The sequence below is a fragment of the Lucilia cuprina genome, chromosome 5 (assembly GCF_022045245.1).
Source record: "Lucilia cuprina isolate Lc7/37 chromosome 5, ASM2204524v1, whole genome shotgun sequence".
NCBI lineage: Eukaryota > Metazoa > Arthropoda > Insecta > Diptera > Calliphoridae > Lucilia > Lucilia cuprina.
This window is the reverse complement of record NC_060953.1, coordinates 34,115,927-34,136,794: the sequence shown is the minus strand read 5'-3', so window position 1 is coordinate 34,136,794 and position 20,868 is coordinate 34,115,927. Positions and strand designations below refer to the sequence as shown.

The following is a 20,868-nucleotide window of genomic DNA, read 5'->3' as shown; positions in this document are numbered from 1 at the left end:
CTCTAAAAGGGGAATTATTGATATTGCAGATATATATACATTTACAATAATGATATTTATTTTATTCCATTACGATGAGGGTAGCGAAGCACACTGGGTATAGCTAGTTAGTCTATATTTTTATTTTGTTTAACGAATTTGTTGTATTCCAGAAAAGAAGTAGAACTAGAGAGTCGTATTAAGAACAGTAATAAATGTGAGACAAAATAAAAATATTTTTTTTTCTTTAAAAAACATAAATACTTACAATTATATGAAATTTATGAAGTTAAAATATTCGTACCTGAAAAGAGGAGAACAAGTTAATGTAATTAGTTAAAAATACAACTTAAATAAAACTTATTTAAACTTTAGAATTCATGAAATTTATAATAATAAGGCTAATTATATATTTTATATTTGTAAAAGTTAATTATTTAAAAGTTATTAAATTAATTAGCATTTATTTGAATTAATTGTTAGGTTAGTGTTAAATATTATGAATTATAGTAATATATTTAATAAAAATATTAAAATTAATTTTAAATGCAAGTAGTTTGTACACTTCTCACAGTTGTCTTTCATTTACCATTTTAAAAACATTTTACTAATTAATATATTCAAGTAAAATTATTCAGTTTGTTTTTTATTAAAAAATATTTTCCATTTCTTTAACAAACTTTACTTGAAAAATGTTGTAATAATCATCAGCATTAATAAAACTAATATTAAACACAATTCTATTTTTCTACCAAAACTTCTAGTAATATAGCGTTTTTAAATTAAAAAAAAAAACAAATATAAAAATCCGTTAAATTTTCCAAGCGTGAAATGATTTTATTTATTGTATTATAAAGAAGAATTAAAAGAAAACTTTATATACAAGAAAAACATACTGTTAAAAAACTGTAAACCTGCTTCTTAAAATTTTTCCGGAATTCATAATCGATTAATAAAGTTGTCAATGGTTTATTCGAGGAAATATTCACCAACAATAAAGCTCATTTCGTACAACAAATAATATTGTTGAATTTCAATGTTACCAATCTACAGGAGATCAAAAAGATTACAATGCAGAGTTACACGACGACACGTCTCAAAACAACTGCGCTTGGTCGCCGGTCAAATTATAATAAGCAGCGGCGGCGACTTTTTGGAGAAGACAAATTAAAACGAGTTGCCACTTCATATTGTGTTTACATATTAAAATTGTGAAAAATTTATAGGAACAATACAATATATGTAGACAATACAATTGGCCAGACGATGTTCGATGAAATAAATCTGACTGTAGTGGAGTGTATAGTCAGAACTACAGACCAAACTTTAGTCGAGACTATGTGCCGAATATGTTTGTGGCCCGATAGTGGCCTAGGTGTATTTCTTCGGATTTGATGTAGTATACATCCTCCTATCAACCTAACCTAACCTATGTGCCGAATATTTGAGACTTTAGACATTAGTCATGTATATTGTTGAAATTATTGACCAGACCACATTTGGGACTATGGATTAGACCCTAGTCGATACTAAATTGGTCCAACTCTGACAAACAATATACAGAAATCGTTTCATATAAAAACGCTTATGATATTTTACCTGTTTGTTTAATTTTTCATCCTATTTTGTATAAAAAGCTTGCTTTAAACTACATTTTCGTTAATAACTTCAGAATTTCACGTGTCTCAATCAAAAAAATTTTACTTATTTTTAGAATGATCATGCGATTTGCACTCGCTAAACTTTTACTAGTGATTTTTTCTATTAATGACATTCTGTGTCACCAGCTACAGCAATTAATGTCTTATTATAGAGCAGACTGTTCGATTTATTATGGGCCAACCACAAACTTAAACATGTGGAAATATTTTTGCAATCAGCCTAAGGAACTTGACAATATTGGAATGGAACCTATTCCTTTGAAAAAACTAGTACCTCGTGATACAATACAATTTGCAAAGAAAACTTTACGCGAGAACACTTCCTGGTAATGTCGGAATAGTTACTGAAACCTATAATTTTTTATATGTTCCGCTAAAATTTTCTCTACCTTCTGAATTTTAAGTATTTCCCTGTTTCATAGATATTAAAACCGAGTGGGTTCTTTTGATGTTTGGAAACTTGATCCACATTATTTTAGATTACTTGTTACACATTTCCCTGTAATACTAGATTTTCATAAAGAACGCCTTCTTAAAAGTCAATTGCTTCTTATTGGTCCTACAGAAGATTTTCCGAAACTTAATAAAGGTCCATAAAAGCTAAAAGCCATCACAAAAATGATTTTGCCAAATAAATGCTTTTCATATTATTTAGTATTTCTGCCTCAAAGCTTTTATGGACCTGAAGTCTTCATATTTGGTGACATGTTAATGTTCAATTCATTAGTATCGATAAAACTTCTTCAAGAAATTATGTTTGTTTTGAAAGTTACATAAAAATTAAATAACAAAACAACCAAATAACAGAACAGGTGCAGCGAATGAATTACAACTTTGACTGTGGTCTAGACGTTCTCATTAAACTGAATAATATTTTCATAGAGAAAAATGTCCAACGATTTGTTCAAAATAAAAAAAAACTACAAATATTTGTCTGATTTCTAACAACTACTACACATGAGCAATTTGTATGCTTGTTGTTGATTAATGTCCTCATTAATATGACCAAACACTGTAAATTATGTATCTTTCAGTTTCGACCCACATAATGAAAATGAATTCTATGTTGTTTCTATACGTTTAGCACAAACACACACACATGTAATGGACGGACAACTTAGAAAACCTATAAAACAAACAAAAAAATACAAATAACTTAAATCTCTGCTAATACTTCCACAAGTACCATCATCATCAACAACATCGAAAAAACAGCAGACATTTGAGGAGCTTGTTGCTCTATTTCGCTGACTGGTCATTAATGAAGAAATACCAACTAATCTGGTTAAACAAGTTCTAAAGTGAAAAGTAAAATAAAAAAAATAATAAAACAGAAGCTTTACAAAAAATAAAAATAAAAAGTAATACAAATAAACAAATAAAATAAATTATGACAACCATTATAAATAATCGTAATTACTGATTAGCAAAAACGTTTAGCATTTAAGTTTGAAACTTTAAATTGTGACCGTGCTCCTGTCTGTCCGTCTATCCGTCCGTCTCTGTATTTAGCTGTAATCAACATGAATGTGTTGATTTTTCACAACTACTGTGAGTTAGTTATGAATTGCTTTTCCAATTGCTTCTTCCTTCTGCTTTCCCCTCATTCGTCTATGCATTTTATTGAATTCGTAAAAAAAATATACTAAATGCACTTAGTAAGTTGGTCGTTCCAGCTCTTTATTATGATGTTAATTTGTTGTTGTTATTTTTGCAACAACCTCAGTTGTTGACACTACTTTTCGTAGAAATTTCTAATCTACAAATAGTTTTATTTTACAATTTATTCACGTATTTGTTGTTTATCTTTCTTTTTGTAACACATTTTTATTTATTAAATTTTGCATTTAAAATTGTAATTACAATCAACTCTGTAAACATTTAAACTCCGTCGGCGCTCTAGTAAATCAAAAATAAATACAACTTAAATATTTACAATTTTTCAATTATCAGCAGTTTTTTATCAGACTGATCGTCAGTTTAGAGTTTGTAGATAAATGCTTCCACTTCTGTGGCATTATGCCCTATCCCACGGTGGCCTTTTTCATCCACTGGGTAGACTTGAAGATCTCAGGTAATTTTTGTACATAGATTGGGCCGGTCCATGTACAAGCACTTTGCTGAAGTACTCGAGCTATCTAATCTCTGACCATTTCTGGCCCGTTGCTTAACTTTCGAGATGTAAAACATCACTTCCGTTTACAACCACGCAGATGAGATGACCTCTGTTGATTTGGCAACAGCACCTAGAGACGTAAACGGTGGACCGAAGTACGAATCCATCAAATAAGCCTAGACTTTGTTCTTACTTACAGGGACACACTGTGGTAATTCTGATATGAACAACATATATATCTGGACAAGGAAGGAAAATGCGAGAGTAGCAGACGAGCGCCGTATCGGCAAGTTAGAAAATGAGGACAAGCGAATAAATAGTTAGATCATCTGAAGAACTGCAACGTAAGCCCAGTTGTTAGTAAGTTATGCTCTACAGTTTGGTCTCTCTCCAACCCGACAAAGAAGATGACAGGGTCGCGAATAAGTTTCAGACACCACTATTTTCGACCCTGAACGGTGCTTTTTATTGAGCACCCAGGCAGAGAGATAATGCGAAACGAAGTGTTGTTCGCAAAACCCACAGTTTTCTGATGCCTGATAATAGCCAATGACTGGAAAAATGGTAGAGTCATCCAGATACTGAAACCAGGGAAGAACGCGACAGACTGATTTCTCTAGTGTCACCAGTCGTAAAAACTCTTGTGGCGTTCCTCCTCCGTAAGATGCACAGCACCACCACAGCATTAACCGCCATAAACACTCAGATCTTATAGGAATTAAAACAGCAGAGGCCCTGTGAAAGGACACTCCTAGTAGCGTAAGACTTATCAAATTCCTTCGATACAGTTAGTCAGTAGAGTTTAGAGACATGTGCTCCAAAATCCGTAGAGTTAAACAGGACGTTCCCCTATTCCTCTACAGTTTAACTTCAACCTATCTAAACTCCAGGCACCTCCACAAGGTGTTGAAGTTATATCTTATGCGGACTACTGTATCATTATGGCGATGGCTAAAAAGTTGATGAGGTATCCAATCGAGTGAATGGGTCTCTCGGAAAAATACACAATTTCTTCAGAGGATGTAACCTGAAACTACCACCAGCGAAGACTTCTGCAACACTTTTCACCACCTGGACGAAGGAGGTAAACTTGAACTTTGGGGGTCACTTTTAACAGCCTGTTTACCTCCTCTGCTCATGCCACTGCAATCACGCATAGTTTCCGAAGAGGAAACAAGGACCTCAAAGCGCTAGCCAGCAGCATTTTGGAATGGGCAAAGAAACGTTTTTAGCTACTTATAAAACGATTGGCATGTCATTGATCAATTATGCTGCTCCTTCGCTAAGTGATACCCAGTGGAGAAATATTCGAAGCTGCCAAAATGCTGCCTTACGGATCACCTGCACGAGGTATAGAAGGTTCTCTCAGTTAAGGATCATAATGCCATGCTGACTAAAAAGTTCCTCTTGGGAAGTCACCTGATGAGTCACCCAACTGTAACCTCACACAGTTAGATGTTCCCCCGGCTATGTCAGGTAGGACCTTCATGTATACGATAAGCTGTTACATCAACCCATTTTTAAAGCATTGTTTCGCACCAACAGATTAAAAAGTTTTGTTAGATACTCAACTCCCCGCTGGCCTTTGCAATATCAGAAGCGTTCTTGGGTTGTGGTAGATCTGAAATTAAAAGTTTGTGAAGTTTGCGGACAGTATTCCGTTTCAACGTATTTGTCTCTACAAGTATAATAAAGGATGGAGGGTTGTTCGTTCGAGGACCATAGTAGAACATTTAAACTCGCTGTATGCTCTAAGGCCGTAAACAAATGTCATATTTCTCTGTGGTTACGGCATTCAGAGATGATAAAACCATTGAATGACATTTAACTACTGTCATTTAAAATTTTCACACTTTTCGATTTTATAAAGCTGAATTGTATAAGAACATTTTAAATTTTTTCACTTGCAAGCACTTCGTTTTATTTTGAGTAGTTTGTATGTATATTTGTCTTTATGTGGTTTATTTGTTTAAGCATAGTAGATACCTATATAAATACTACAAAATAATAATAACAACACTAAAAATAACAAAAACAACAGCTATGGCAATCATATTCATTATATTCATACATATATAGTATTATTTATCATCGCGTATACTTGACATCGTGTTTTCACAAATAAGCATTCACGCGAGTTGTTTTAATTCCCCAAACAAGCACATCAACAAAAACAACAACGATAACGATAACATCAAAGCAACAACAAAACTACATAGAGTGGAGAAAACAACACAGTAAAACCAAAATAAAATACAAAACAATAAAAAAAGCATGGCAAGACAGGCCCACTGTTGAGAATCTGTTGTAAAACAGAGTTACCGTATCTACATTATCATAGATATAAATTTCTTTGAAATTAGTGTTAATAATAATAAAGACAGTATTATAATTATAGCGAGAATGCAAATATAAATATAAATCATCTTGTGTATACATTATGAAATATATATTTTCTATAAAATATTTCTGGCAACACTGTTCAAGAGTGTAGTGTTACTGTGTCTGTCACGATGTCTGACGTTTGTTTAAATATTTCTTTTTTGCAATTTTATTTCAAATACAACGTGCACTGTTTGATTTTTTCTTGTTGATTTTTATGTTCGTTTTTTGCTTTTCTAAAACAATACAATTACACATTATCTTGTTCTTTACGTTTTAAAAAGACGACTATCATCGTCCGCCCGAATAATTTATTGTATTAGGTTGGTTTTATTTATTTTTTGGTTTTTATCTTCATATTTTTTTATAATGTTTCTTTGGTATTTGGTCGGTGACCGACCATACGACCATACAATTCAACAAACTTACACACGAAATAATACCAATCGGTTTGTTGTTGATATTACTAATATAGTATAATATTATTGTTGTTGTTATTGCTGTCAATTTATAGTTATATGAATGTATGCATTCATTTTTGTATCCATTATTTTACTCTCACACATAATGTGATGACTTCTTTTTTTATTCTTAGTTTATCACATTTTGTCACAGATTTACTTTTCTCTTCTTTTGTTTCTTCATTTATAATTCGTATTTATAATTTTTATTTTTTTTCTTCAACTTTTAACACTTTTTTATATGTACATTTTGTACGTATGTCGGTTTGTGTATTGTACAAGTAATAGTTGTTGTTTTTGTTTGATTTCGTTGTGTGTTTTTTTTATGTTATTTTTATTTAAAGTATTGCTGTTGCTTTCATAAAAAATACATTCAAGTGTTATTTATAAATTGTTGTGATTATTAAATAGATTTTTTTGAAATTGTTTAACAACAAATAAAATATTTATTTATTAATCGTTGTAGGTATATCGTAGACATTAAATTGGCTGTAATGGGTTTTGATCGTTTGTCGTTCCGTTTGTTTTGCTACGATTTTTCGTAATTGTTTTATAATCAATTAAAATTGAATTGAAATAGGACAAATAGAAAGTTTTTTTAATTACCTATAGCAATTAAAAATTTAAACAAATAATATGGTTTATTAATATATAAATAGTTTATTTACTATGACATATTTATTAAAGTTTTCAAATATGTTAATATGTAATTGTAACTTGTATTAATTACAAATTTATTTATTGTAAAACTTTAATATTACATGATTTGAGAAATTGGCAACAATTTATGAAAATAAAATTGGCAACAATTTATGAATTAAAAAATAAAAGGACAAGTTTCTTGGAAGATTTTCGGCAATCTGTATGAAATTCACTAGGTGCAGAACACACGAAATATTTGGTGGAAATAGTATGTTTATCACTACCAGGGAGAAACGCTAGGTTTATCCTGAGGTATAGATAATAACTCTATAGCCTGGAATATACATCAAAGTGATGTAAGTCCTCGTAAAGGCTTAAGCTACACGTCTTAAATTAAAGATTAAATACGTTAATGAAGTCCCTTAACAAGTCCTTAAAAATAAGAACAACAGGAAAATGTAAGCAACTGATTCCAATGGTACTAGACTCCGTCAATAATTATTAGATTTTGAATGTTTGATCAAATGAAAGATCAATCAACGATTTAGATTAAACACTGAACACTTTTCGATAAAATACTCTGCAAATCGGTCTTGGATTGGATTTTGACTTATAGGATTCAACTAAACTTGTGCTTTAAGCTATTTTGGTTAAATTCATATTATTATAACTTAATCTTTAGATCCATTTTGACAACTTCTAATAATACAACCTGACAATTAAAGGCCTTTAACTGCATATGAAAGTACAGAAAGTTTGAGGAATAAAAAACATATATTATATCAGACTGGTCCAAAATATATACATTAATAATTTGTCAATTAATTACTTTCGCCAATAGAAGTGAACATTTTGTTCCCTTGACCTGTTGTGAACAATTCATTCACAATAGTTTATTTTGTATGGAACAGCCGTTCAATATTTACAAAATTCCACCAACCAAAATTTCACAACAGGAAAAAAGTGAAAAGGAAACATATTTCACTTAAAATGATGATTGGCGATAGGTGTTAATATCTCCGAAAATCCCTTGTGAAATTCTGTAATTTATTTTAATTGCTTGAAAATATCGTTAGTTAATATAACCAATAAATCAATATAATTTGTTAACGAAAAAATAAAATATTGTGAAATTTTCAAAGATATGAGTAAGTAAATATTTTATATAATACTTACATATGTAAATATATACATATGTATTTGTATACAATGCATTATATTATATACAAAGAGAAAAAAACTAAATAAACAAATCAACTGCATTAGTGAGTTAAAGACAACGGCGGCAGCAGAACTGTGGTGGCAGCAACAATATACATACATACTTACATACATACATATATATACAAAAACACATTTGAATAGTATGAATACATACATATATGTATGCACAATCTATACATACATAAGTATTTGTCAGAAGAACTGCAACTGCAAAAACTACACAAACAATAACAAGTGCATGTTTTTGTAGTTCGGCGTGTACTTGACTACAAGATTTAGATTAAATTGTACTAAAATACAGCGACGACACTCCATCGTCATCATCATCATCATCATCAACATCGTTCCAACGAACGCAAACAAACTAAAATTTAATAATAAACGAAACAAAACGAAATGAAACGCCATCGAAAAGAAGCAAATGGAAAAAGAAACGGATATGTAGATATTAAAGTTTATAATAACACGATACCCTCTACCACAACCCACTCTAACACTACTCCACTGCATCATACCAATATTCACCTTCACTAATAACAACATCATCATCATCATCTTGGTTATTGTCATCGTCATCTTGTATTGTTTTGCAACACAATAAAAGTCTCCCTAGAAAGGCTCCATCCAATCTATCCTTATTTACGCCTCAGACCTCTTCATCCAGAAAATGCGTTCGTACATATGCACACGTTGTTGTAACCACAATTTTCCAACGAAAACTACAACAGAAATAGTATTGCAACGCAGTTCATCTACTACAATTGTGAGTAACTGCAACATAAATATACGAGTACCAACATAAAAGTTATTGTTACAAATTACTGGTATTCATAGTCAACATATTGGTACTTAAAATATGCATTGTATTCATGGTCATGGTGTAGTCATATCCGAACGGTTTTGCTTTTGTCAAGTTTGGTTAAGTTGAAGGGATGCTGTATACTATATCAGATCCTACGAAATACACTGTCTGGTCTGTTGTATGTTCTTTTTCATAAAATGTGTGAAAAAAACTCAGTTTCTGCCAATGAAAAAGACTTTCGTCTCAAACTCAAGCTTGCCAATGATAAAGATTTTCGTCTAAAACTGGTTATCTTATTTTATGTAGTTGGGCCCATACCGGATGTCTTACTAACCTCGAACGTAGGAATAGGAGAATGCTTGTTCTCTAAAAGTTGTATCTTTATGTTTCTTTGTTTCGCCAATGTTCTCAAACGATATTGCATTTGTCCCAATTTCATTCTCTCTTTCATTGACGCTTATTCCCGAGTAGCCAGGTACTCACAATGTTTAGATTAGGTTGACTGATTTATATTACATCAAAACCGAAGATATACACCTAGTCCACTAACAGGCCTATTGTTCAGTCCTTTTCATGGTAAATGTTATATAGTGATATATTAGATTTTTAAAACACAGTTTTCAGGATGTAATTTTGATAAATTTTTTGTGAGTGATGTTATATACGGAATAATATTGCTTCCATGCTGTTTGGATCTGACGAAACCGTATAAATAAGAAGAAACATGCTCCAGAGTGTCATTATTCTCTCCACATGTTACATTTTGTTTAACTGTACCGGTAATCATTTGTGTCCACTTAGAAAATCCTCAAACGAACCTCGGATCTGTTCATTGTAAGGAGGCTTCTAGTCCTGTAAAGTTTAGTATTTGTCAAGAGCACTCCGATGCAACTTTGACCATTAGATTTCTTAGTAATACATCCAAGAGAAAGGCATATACTAAGACACCACGGATTCGGTATTACGGTCTGACAATAGATTCAAAGTGTCAGAACATTTAAAATATTCCGCTAGTGTTAATAGCAAAGTATTAAAATTTCTATATTTGAAATAACATCTCAGGGATAATCTGTTAAATGAATGCAAATTTGATAAAGGGTTGGTGATGGAACTCTTTTCAATCTATCTATATAACCTAATGATCATGGTAATTATTATTAAGATCATTCTGATAGTAATGGACCAATAAGTCTGACAAAATCAGCAACTTTATTAATCAATTTTTAAACGATTTAAGATTAAAAAAATTGAAATGGTAGATAAAATCGCTTAATTGACTTTATAAAAACGTATAATTAGCATGTAAATAGGCACAACTTGAATGACAAGTCATCATTATCAATTCGATTGGCACAGGTAAAGGGCACATCACAACCATACGTTAAAGAAATACATTAATAAATTTATTTAATAAATATGTATTTAATTATTTCAATAGAGCAATTAATCGCAGATGTTTTTAAAATAAAATTTAAGATTAAGAAAAAAATTGCGATAATATTTGCATATTAAATTATAATAATGTGTAAGTAATCTGATATTTGCAATTCAAATCTAGCGAAAGCTGGGTGGGAGAAATAGTGAGAAAGAGAGAGATAGGACACAAATAATGTATAGAATAAACAAACAAAAAGAAATAACTGAAATTGATGTCATTTAATCATTATTGCTTATCAAAGTGTGTTTAAACTACTTGAAGGTGTCATTTAGACAATGCGTTCTCTAAATGTTCTGATAGTAGTGTCGCCGTTTGTGTTAATATAATTTTATATATGTACCTATATATTTACTATATACTAAATGCATAATGATGACAAACTAATATATATGCATACAAATAAACATACGTACAAACTATGTATATATGTATGTATATAGTTTGAAATGCAAGTTTCCGCAGCTACTTCATGTGTATATCACTACCACTCACTACACTTGTTCGTTCGTTCGTTCATTCCTGCTTCTTAGTTGTTTGTTCTATTATTTTTGCTATTGTTGTTGTTGCTTTTGTTGGTATTGCAGCCGACATCACTTGTTCTGTACATATTTATATTTTCTATATATTTATATGTATAAAGATCTCTGCATATATATTTCTATGTAGTACATACATACGATGCACAGTGGAGGGAATTCAAAAATATTCAAGTTTCTGATTTTAAATGATTTTATCACATTAAAAATAAACAATTGTGATAAGTTCTACTTCTAAAAAGAGAATATCTATTTAGCTTGCAAATGACCGAAACTCCAAAATTACACTTCCTTCATAAATGCGTGAAATGATATAAGAAATTGATCATTATTTCCCTTTCTTCTGCAATTCTTCCACTGTGCATTGTACAGCATTACAAAATACACACTTAAGTCAACAAACATAATAACATTTATGTATACATACAAATGATGTACGGTCAGGCATACGAGTACAACAAACAAACGCTAAATATAATGATATACACGTAATCAAAGTATTATACATTAGGGATATAACCAGATTTGCATAATACTTATTAAATATCTTTTTAATAACTCAATAATTGGCGACACCTCACCATCTAAAAGGTACTAAGTCTAAAACATTTGTCAACATTAAAGATCGAATTTGCATATCCAATGTTATATGGTCCATGGACATTGTCACAATTGAGATAATTATATGAAGTCCATGGTTAAAAAACTGTCATTATATTATAGAAAGACTTATTTTATATTGCGAAGCCGGTGTGGATCCATTGATTAAAAGCTGACGTTTTTATATCGAAGCCGCTGATAAAATAACCTAGATTGAAATCCCTGTAATTCTTTTAATAGAAATCTTTCTAGAATACATTGATTCGCATAGAATGCGTCGCTCAAAAAAATAGAATCAATGTATTAGTATGCTGAAAGTTACAAGCCTTGACGCGTAGAATTTGTTACAAGCGGAGCACGAGCATGTCAGCTGATTTTGACATTTTATATTGTTTATTTAATGCGTATTTATAAATTTTAATAAAATAAAATGAGTTTAATGATGAAAAAATAAATTAAAGCTGTGGAAAAACGCAAAGTTTTTTAAAAATAAAACAAAAAATTTACACTTAAAAAGCGTCGCTAGTAACTTGAAGCGTAGAACACGAAAACGGTATGAAAAGCGCGTAATGCTTTAACTTAAACCATTCGGTTCGTATTTATCCCTGACCTTTATGCAAAGCCTCTTTCGGGAAGTTTGTCGCCTATAAATTTGTTAAATATTATGAACGATAAAACAGTGTAAATATTAGGGGAATTACCATATTACAGCTGTATTTTTATACCCTTCACCTTCGTGAGAAGGGTATATATAAGTTTGTCATTCCGTTTGTAATTTCTATAATATAATTTTCCGACCCCAAAAAGTATATATATTCCTTATCCTTATAGATATCGGAGTCGATTAAGCCATGTCCGTCTGTCTGTTTGTATGTTTGTTGTAAAGGACCCAGATATCGGCGAGATCCGAATCTTCAATAATTCTGTTAGGCATGCTTTCAGGAAGATCGCTATTAAAAATCAGCAAAATCGGTCCATAAATTACTGAGATATAATCCGAATTACAGAAAAAAAATCCGAAACAACCTCTGAAAATTTCATCAAAAATTTAGTTTTTTTATTCATGCTAGAACAGAAATTGAAAAAAACAAAATACACAATCATACGGTAAATTTTGTTATTGTACTCTTGTTTATAAAAACAAGGCAGAGCGTGAGCGGCAGAGTAAGAGTAACAGATGTAGAGTTTGAATTAGGTGAGAATTTCAAAAGAAACTTTTGGAATATTCTATAATATTAAACCAAGGGACATGAAATTTAGTATTTTGATTCGGAATTAAATGAGAACCCATAAAAGGTAACTTTTTGTGATTCTATAATAATGAACTTATAAACATGAAATTAAGTATGTAGAGTCCGTACTTTTTGGTACTTTTTCGTTCTACAAAAGGTACTTTTTGAATTTTCTATAATATAGAACCTAGAAACATGAAATTAAGTATGTAGAGTCCGGATTAGATGAGAACACAGAAAAGGGGACTTTTAAGTACTTTTTCGTTTTACAAAAGGTACTTTTTGAAATTTCTATAATATTGAAACTAGAAACATGAAATTAATTATGTAGAGCCTGGATTAAGTCGGAATTCATAAAAGGAGGATTTTTGGTACTTTTTCGTTCTTCATAAGGTATTTTTTGAAATTTCTATAACATTGAAACGTGAAATTAAGTATGTAGAGTCTGGATTAAGGCAGAATCCATAAAAGAGGATTTTTGGGTATCTTACCGTATTGCAATAGGTATTTTTTCATTTTTTGTAATAAAATTCGTACTGAAAGTTTTTTAACACGTCATGGTGAAGGGTATATAAGATTCGGCACAGCCATATATAAAACTCTTACTTGTTTAATAATAGTTCATAGTGTAAACAAAATTTATCGATTTAACGTTGTTTGTATTTTAGAGACGTGACAAACCCAGATAGTAACAAATTTTTATCAAAAATAGTGCATATTTAATATGATTCATAAGAAATTAAGCAATTTTTTTTTTATTATTTTTTCATTTTTGCTTAACAATAATAATAAAAAATTAACTTTTAACACAAATAAGTAACAAATTAAACAAACTACAATAAATAAAAGCTTATCAGCAACAAGAGTTATTTCTCATATGGATCACCCATTGGAGGGTAAACTGACAAGTAATTTTAAAACATCTAATTTGATTCAAATCGAAAAATAATGCCATATTTAGAATAACATCTTATAATGGTCATTGTTAAAAATAATTCACAAAACTATCCCTTCAACTTAATATGTGATTTGAATTAAATGTTCAGCTTTAATCATATATATGTCAGAAAGAGGCTGATCAGATTGCTCTCGTAAAATTCTCCATAAATACGTAAATACTTGGTGTAAACTTTTTTAAATTAAAATAACAATGTATGCACTAATTTTAAACTCAATTTCTTTTATTATATATTATATATATACTACTCTAGTAAGTAAAATAACATAAATTAATTAAATATTTTCATAAAAGAAAAAAGACATTTATACGTACATACATACATGTATGTGTTGATTGCATTACCAAAAAGAATAAAACGTAAATATACAAATTGTATATTTACATCTATAGAAATTGTATATTTGTAAATATTTAAATAAAATAAATATAAAAATATATTTATTTTCAGTAAAATTAAATTAAAATAAAAGAGAAACAATGAAAACAAAATATTATTGCTGCTTAGTTCAAGGTTAATAACCCAATGTATGTATTCCAACGTCCGTCCATCGTCATCGTATAATTTGAAATAAAAACGCAAGGCCGTTCGTTAAACATAGTGAGAGAGTGAGAAAGAGCACGGACGAGAGAGGGGTGCGAGGTAGAAACGAACAAAACCTTCGAACGCTCGAATGAAATACAGAATTTACATTTTGCATTGAAGTTTTATTTGTAAAGAAAATAAATATTGAATTAATATGAATTTTAGAAAAATAAACATTTATGCATGCATTTTAAAGTGTTTTATATTCTTAAATAATAATTAATTTGTTTGCAAATATTGTAGAGTGGCAGAATTAAAAGAATTACATTTCTTTTTGAGAATTATTGTAAGTATAGTCCTTGATCAAGATAATTCGAAAAAGCATAATTTTATATATGAGAATATGGCTTGTAAACTCGGTCTTACAAAACTGTACCGGACAACTACTAACAAGCGTTCTAGACTGGAACAAAAGAACTAAAATCCAATGTTTAATGTCGATAAAAACCATTTACTCTGTCAGAAAGTAAGTTCGTCTGATTTCACTAATGTGGTTAGTTCTACCACTGAGGACCCTAAAATGCAGTTCAATACAGTTATAGTGACAAGCATCGACTTTCAATGTTGTCGCCAAAACTTATTCGAATAACATATCTCAAATTCTTAGAAGTATCAGAGAGCGTAATGGAAAGATCATTGATATAAAAACACTAAATGATTACTATAAATCAATACACTTCTGGCTTGTGGGGTGACTTAAGACGACTACCAAACGGTCCCCGAATAACCTTCAGAGAAATCTTTGATGGTAGTTTTGTACATAACTTTTATAAATTCATGAATACTCTTCTTATCCTAATTTATTTGCTACGATTATTACTATGTGGAAGCAAAAAAAGCTTACAGAGATGAACAATATATTGCGTTTCAACGACAATTGAATTTTTGATCCGGTACTACAAGCCAAAGATTGTAAACATAGCCGCATCAACCGTCTAGTTCATCTTAATTTGTATCTCATTCCTCCACCGAAGTCAAATAACTGTATTACTGAAGGTGGTAACCTTTGACATGGCATAACTGCAGTTATATACAATATATTACATTTGGTAGATGTGCATGAACATCTACGGTGTGATTCCCAAAGGTTCCTCTCCAATATCCATAACAAATACACCCCTAACGCCAATATAAGTGAACATTTTGTTCCCTTGAAATTTTCATCGAAGGGAAAATTGCTATCGTGAACTTGTTGTGAACAATTCATTCACAATAGTTGATTTTGTATAGAACAGCTGTTCAATGTTTACAAAATTTCATTAACAAATTTCACAACAGGGGAATTTTTTTCACGACAAAAAAGTTAGAGAACGAAAAAAGTGAAAAAGGAGCATATTTCATGTGAAATTATCATTGGCGATAGGGGTGAATATATTTTACGTGAAATTTTGATTGAATATAGTGGTGTTTTATTAGTTTAACTGTTGTCATCATAAATGACCTCGAGATATTTTTAGTTACATTTTCCAGTGACAATGTAAAGGAAGATTTTCTGATAAATATTAGGAACAATTTTTGCCTAAATTCTGATACGAATTTCTGATCGTTTTGGGGTCATTTTTAAGTCTTCGCGAACAACTTAATGGCCTAATTAAGATTACTGTAAACTTTTTAATAGTTTTTCAGAATAACATTAATATCAACAGTTTTGAATCAATTTCTGCACATGTTACTCCTCAATCAGTTTTGGCACATCAAAACTTGTCAGAAAGTCTTAAAAAGGTAATATGCCATCTTAAAATCTTCCGTAAACTGGCTGTAAATTATTAACGAATCTCATTTTTGGAATCATCATAAAGAAATGGGTATCTTTAAAATATTATAAATATTACTATATACATAAATATCTAGTCATTAATATCCCATATTGTTAACTTATAATATCTATTTAAACTTACTTTGTTTTGATAGTGAATTGACAACCAACTTAGTTAATTGTGAATGCTTACCTGAAATAAAGAAAAGAAATAAGTTTTAATTAATAAAGTAAACTTTTAATAAAATATTTGCATTTATTTTTATATTTAATAAATGCAATTTTATAACAATACTTTCAATATTTGTAAATTTGACATAGAAATTCTTTCAAATCGCACAATAAAGTAACAGTATCCATTGCCACAAACGAGTGGTGTGGAAACAAAGCGAGAAATCTTGCTTAACAAGTAAAATATCTACATCTTCATTTAATATTCAAGATTTTTGTAATTGCACTATTAAATCCTCAATGAATGTATAAACATAAGTGCCTAAATAAATTACAAGTGTAATTTTAAGAAATCATCATATTTTTACGATTTAATAATTTTCATTTAGTGACTCTTGTGGCACACATTCGAGTGATGTGCAACAAGGAAAATGTATAATAATTTAAAAATAATTAAACAACAAAGAGCAAAAAGTAACTGTGAAAAAAGTGAAATATGTACAAAAAAAGTAATAATAAAAACAACAATAACAACTACAAATTGCATGTAAAATACCATGCAACTTTCGTACAAGTTGCAATAATATGCAAGCAGCAGTGTGAATGTATGTATGAATGTATGCATGTATGTAGTTTGCTGTTTGTTTTTAAGTTTTTGTGGTGTGTATAACATTTCAAAATCTTTTTATTTATAGCATTGTAAATAGAGATATTGCTCCACCTAATATTAAACATAAAATAGTAACAACAACTATAACTATAACAAGGGAAAAACGGTGGAGACGAGGAAGAACAGCATGTGCGCAATAATATGCCAAAAATACATACAAATAATGCACAGCAACAGCAGCAATAACAACAACAAAAACAACAACATTAGCAATAGCAACACTAAACCACTCAACCATTCCATACTAACGATCAACAGCCAGCCCGACTAACCATCCGCCTTTACCCACCACAATATTAATTGAAATCTCTACAACTATCAAATAATCACAACAGCAATAGAAGCAATAGCAACAATAATAGCAACAACATCAAAATAATAGCAACTTCTACTACATACACACACACACATACAACTCATCTATCCATCCATTCCCGTCCAATAAAACACGCACAAATAATTTGCAGACAGTTTTGTTGTTCTTGGAATATTTAATCAATTAAATGACCATCTAAAACAGGTTTAAAATACACAAAAAACAACAACAACAACTACAACAAAGAAGAGAAATTATTACATTAGAAAACATTTCTACATATTAACTTTATCACTCATGCTCTTGTGTTCTCCTCCTTCTCTCTCTGTCTCTTTCTTTGCCACTGACGGTTAAATTTTGAAAAATGAATTTGTATATTTTTTGGGGGAAAATTATAAAAATCGTGTCATAAATTAATAGAAATTTGTAGTAAATAAAACTAAACAATCCAACAATATCAACATTGACCCAAAAATCAAATGAACTCTAATTTTCTTTAAAGAAAATGAAATACATTGCGGATGTGTTGTTTCTGTTGCCTTTTTGGAAAATTATAATGGAATTTTCATGTTTTACATTTATTTCTTTAATTCGAAGAATATTCACGCACGTTTCATGCGTAAGATTCAATTACAGAGTGACAAATATTAAATGGAGTTTATTATGTAGAACTTGTAAATAACAAATAAAGAAATAAACATGCTCTAGGATAGAAAGGAATATGTAATTTTAAACCGGCATACATTTTTTGTTGGACAAGATCGAACCAGACAAAATATTTTACTGGACCAGCAATCAGGGGGTGACACCTATTCATTCAGTACATTGTATTAAAACTCGAAAAATAGGTTGTGGCAGGGAGTTTAGAGAGTAAAGTCAGTAAACATTTGATTTAAATACTTTTACAATTGGCCAGTGAATCGCATAATCTTGTGTTAAGCGATTCACTGGCCAAACGTCCACAAATGAAAACGTTCTTGATGAGTGTTTTATAAGAGCATACAAGTTCCCAAATAACAGAGATACACATTCCATTGTAATGTCGATAAAGCAGTGAAGTACACATTTGGATACTCTATTATCACCAATGAGTACCTTTACTCTCTACTGTTCGCAGTCTAGTAGCTGCAAAATAAAAATGGCAGATTTTGCTCCCAACGCGAAAGAGAAAATACGATTAGAAGTCTGAAGTCGTAATGGAAATGTGAAACAATGCAGTAGGAAGTAACGAGGGCCCTAAATTTATCTTTAACTAATTAGATAAAATTCCATCTATAACAACTCGTATACATTTAGTTTTTCATCTACTTCTTTTAAGTCTTAACATCGTCCCTTTTTGTACGTTACAAGAAGGTGGTTTTACGGTTTCATGTCTAATCTCTGACCATTGTAGTCCCGTTGCTTAATATCCGAGACTTAATAACACGCAGATGAGATGGCCTCTGTTAATTTAACAACAACACCTATAGACGTATTCGGTAGACACTAACCCTTCAAATATGGCGAGAACTTTTTTCTTATAGAGATCAACTGGGTGGTATAAACAGAGTTTTTGAACACACTCACGCACTCTAGGTATACGGAAGGTTAAGATCCATTTATAATTACATTCCTATTGTATCATAAACACTTAACACCAACTCATTTTCAACGTCTTCGGGAACGGCATCGAATTTATTCCTTATTATAGATTTTACTGTGCTTTAGTATTTTAATCGACATTCTCGACACGAATTAGGGTTCAAACTACAGCTACTACGTACAAACTTGGGAAAAAACAAAGTCCGAAACTCTACCTTAAGGGCTACCGGTTTCTGTTGTACCTTATCAAATCATTCCAAGAATAGGCCGAAAATACAGTTTTTAGTTCGACTGGACTAAAGGTAGCACCTCTTTTTCCATCAAGATAACCTTTTCCCTGGGCGGAACAACTTGTATAGAGCAATCTCTGAGAAAGCTAAAAATAAATCGAGAGAAATTATTACCAACATCAAAAGCTTTCGCCAAAATAGTGAAGCATAATACCATTTTAACAAATTGTTGGATTGGAAATATTTGACAAAATTAATGTTTATCATGACTTTGGAAAGCGCAGAAAATTTTAATTAAGCGGTAATTATCTGGGTTTTTAGCCTCTCTTTTTGTAAGAATTGGCGTTATATTAGTGACGTTCCAGCATGCAGGATATTTGCCTTCATGGAATGTAAAATATTTGCTATCGTGGTTGTAAACGGAAATGAATTACGCGCTGTGTGTTCTCTAGATGGAGCACAAATTTAGTTCAAAGGGCAATTCATTGGATATTCATTATTATTTGATTGTATATATACGTCAATTTAAAGACCGAATGGATATTCTTCAAAATATAGAGAATCAAACGAAACTAATAAAAGTTTTATAAAAAAAGTATTTTCGAAATTTGTTCTTTGGAAACTCTATTACCGGGAAACTCTAATGCGTATAACAGTTTCACTGTTTATTTTTGTACATATATATATAAATATTTTATAAATAAACTAACTGTATTTGACAGTCATTGTTTATTTTATTTTACTTTTCTTTCATATATTTATAAAATGATATAAAAGCAAATACTTGTACAATTTTTACTTGTTTTCCTCAGTTGTCTTGTTTTCTTTAATTTACTCTTAACATAAATGAAAAAAGGACTAAACAAAACCACCCACACACTTTTCGATTATTAATCCTTTAGGGATAATATAGATTTTTTTCGGTTTTCAATTCTCAGTTAAATCAAACTTAAATTTTTCGTAGTATTCTTATAAAATATTAATAGCTTTTATATTTTTGTCATAATTGTAAGACACATGAGGATTATTAAATCTTTCTGCCACATTAAGTTTTATAATCGTTTAACCTTTGCTTGTGGTGTGTGAAAAGATTTAAAAAAATTTAACTTTGTTAATAAAAAAAATTAAATCAAGGTTAAATTTTATTCCTTCTTAGAGAACTTTTTCTTGTTTGTGCTTTTTAAAGAGGGTTAAAAACAAACAACTTTCAAGCTGATAGCAACAAACTTGTCTATATACTTATATTATTACGGCTATTGTTGTTGTGTTATTTTTTAAAATAGAAATATTGTTGGTTTTGTAAAAAATATGAAAAAAAGAAGTGTTTACACAAAGATATTTTTACAGCACACAGTCCATTGATTTTTTGCCAACCACCCACTTAGGGAAAAAATCCTGCACCCACCCTTTTAAGTTCAAATGTTGCGTGTGTTTGTTGAGACTTGTTCATTTTGCGACTACTGCCACCATTACTCATGTTTTTTCCTTTAAATTGTCTGTTATTTTTTCTGTATTTAAAATTACTTT

General features: G+C 30.4%; 1 protein-coding gene across 4 annotated transcripts in view; it reads right to left on the bottom strand.

The window, feature by feature from the left end:
- Positions 1-20,868, bottom strand: part of LOC111683459 (mucin-5AC) — a 62,380-nt gene that overhangs the window by 24,947 nt on the left and 16,565 nt on the right. For 2 of the 4 annotated variants that reach the window (XM_046951033.1, XM_046951035.1), the window contains exon 2: positions 248-283. The exons of 1 other annotated variant lie outside the window; for it this stretch is intronic. The gene's annotated coding sequence lies outside the window, so the exon portion shown is untranslated. Of the gene's footprint in view, positions 1-247; positions 284-16,515; positions 16,567-20,868 lie in introns of all 4 variants that reach the window. One more of the 4 variants, XM_046951034.1, reaches the window with a different exon arrangement.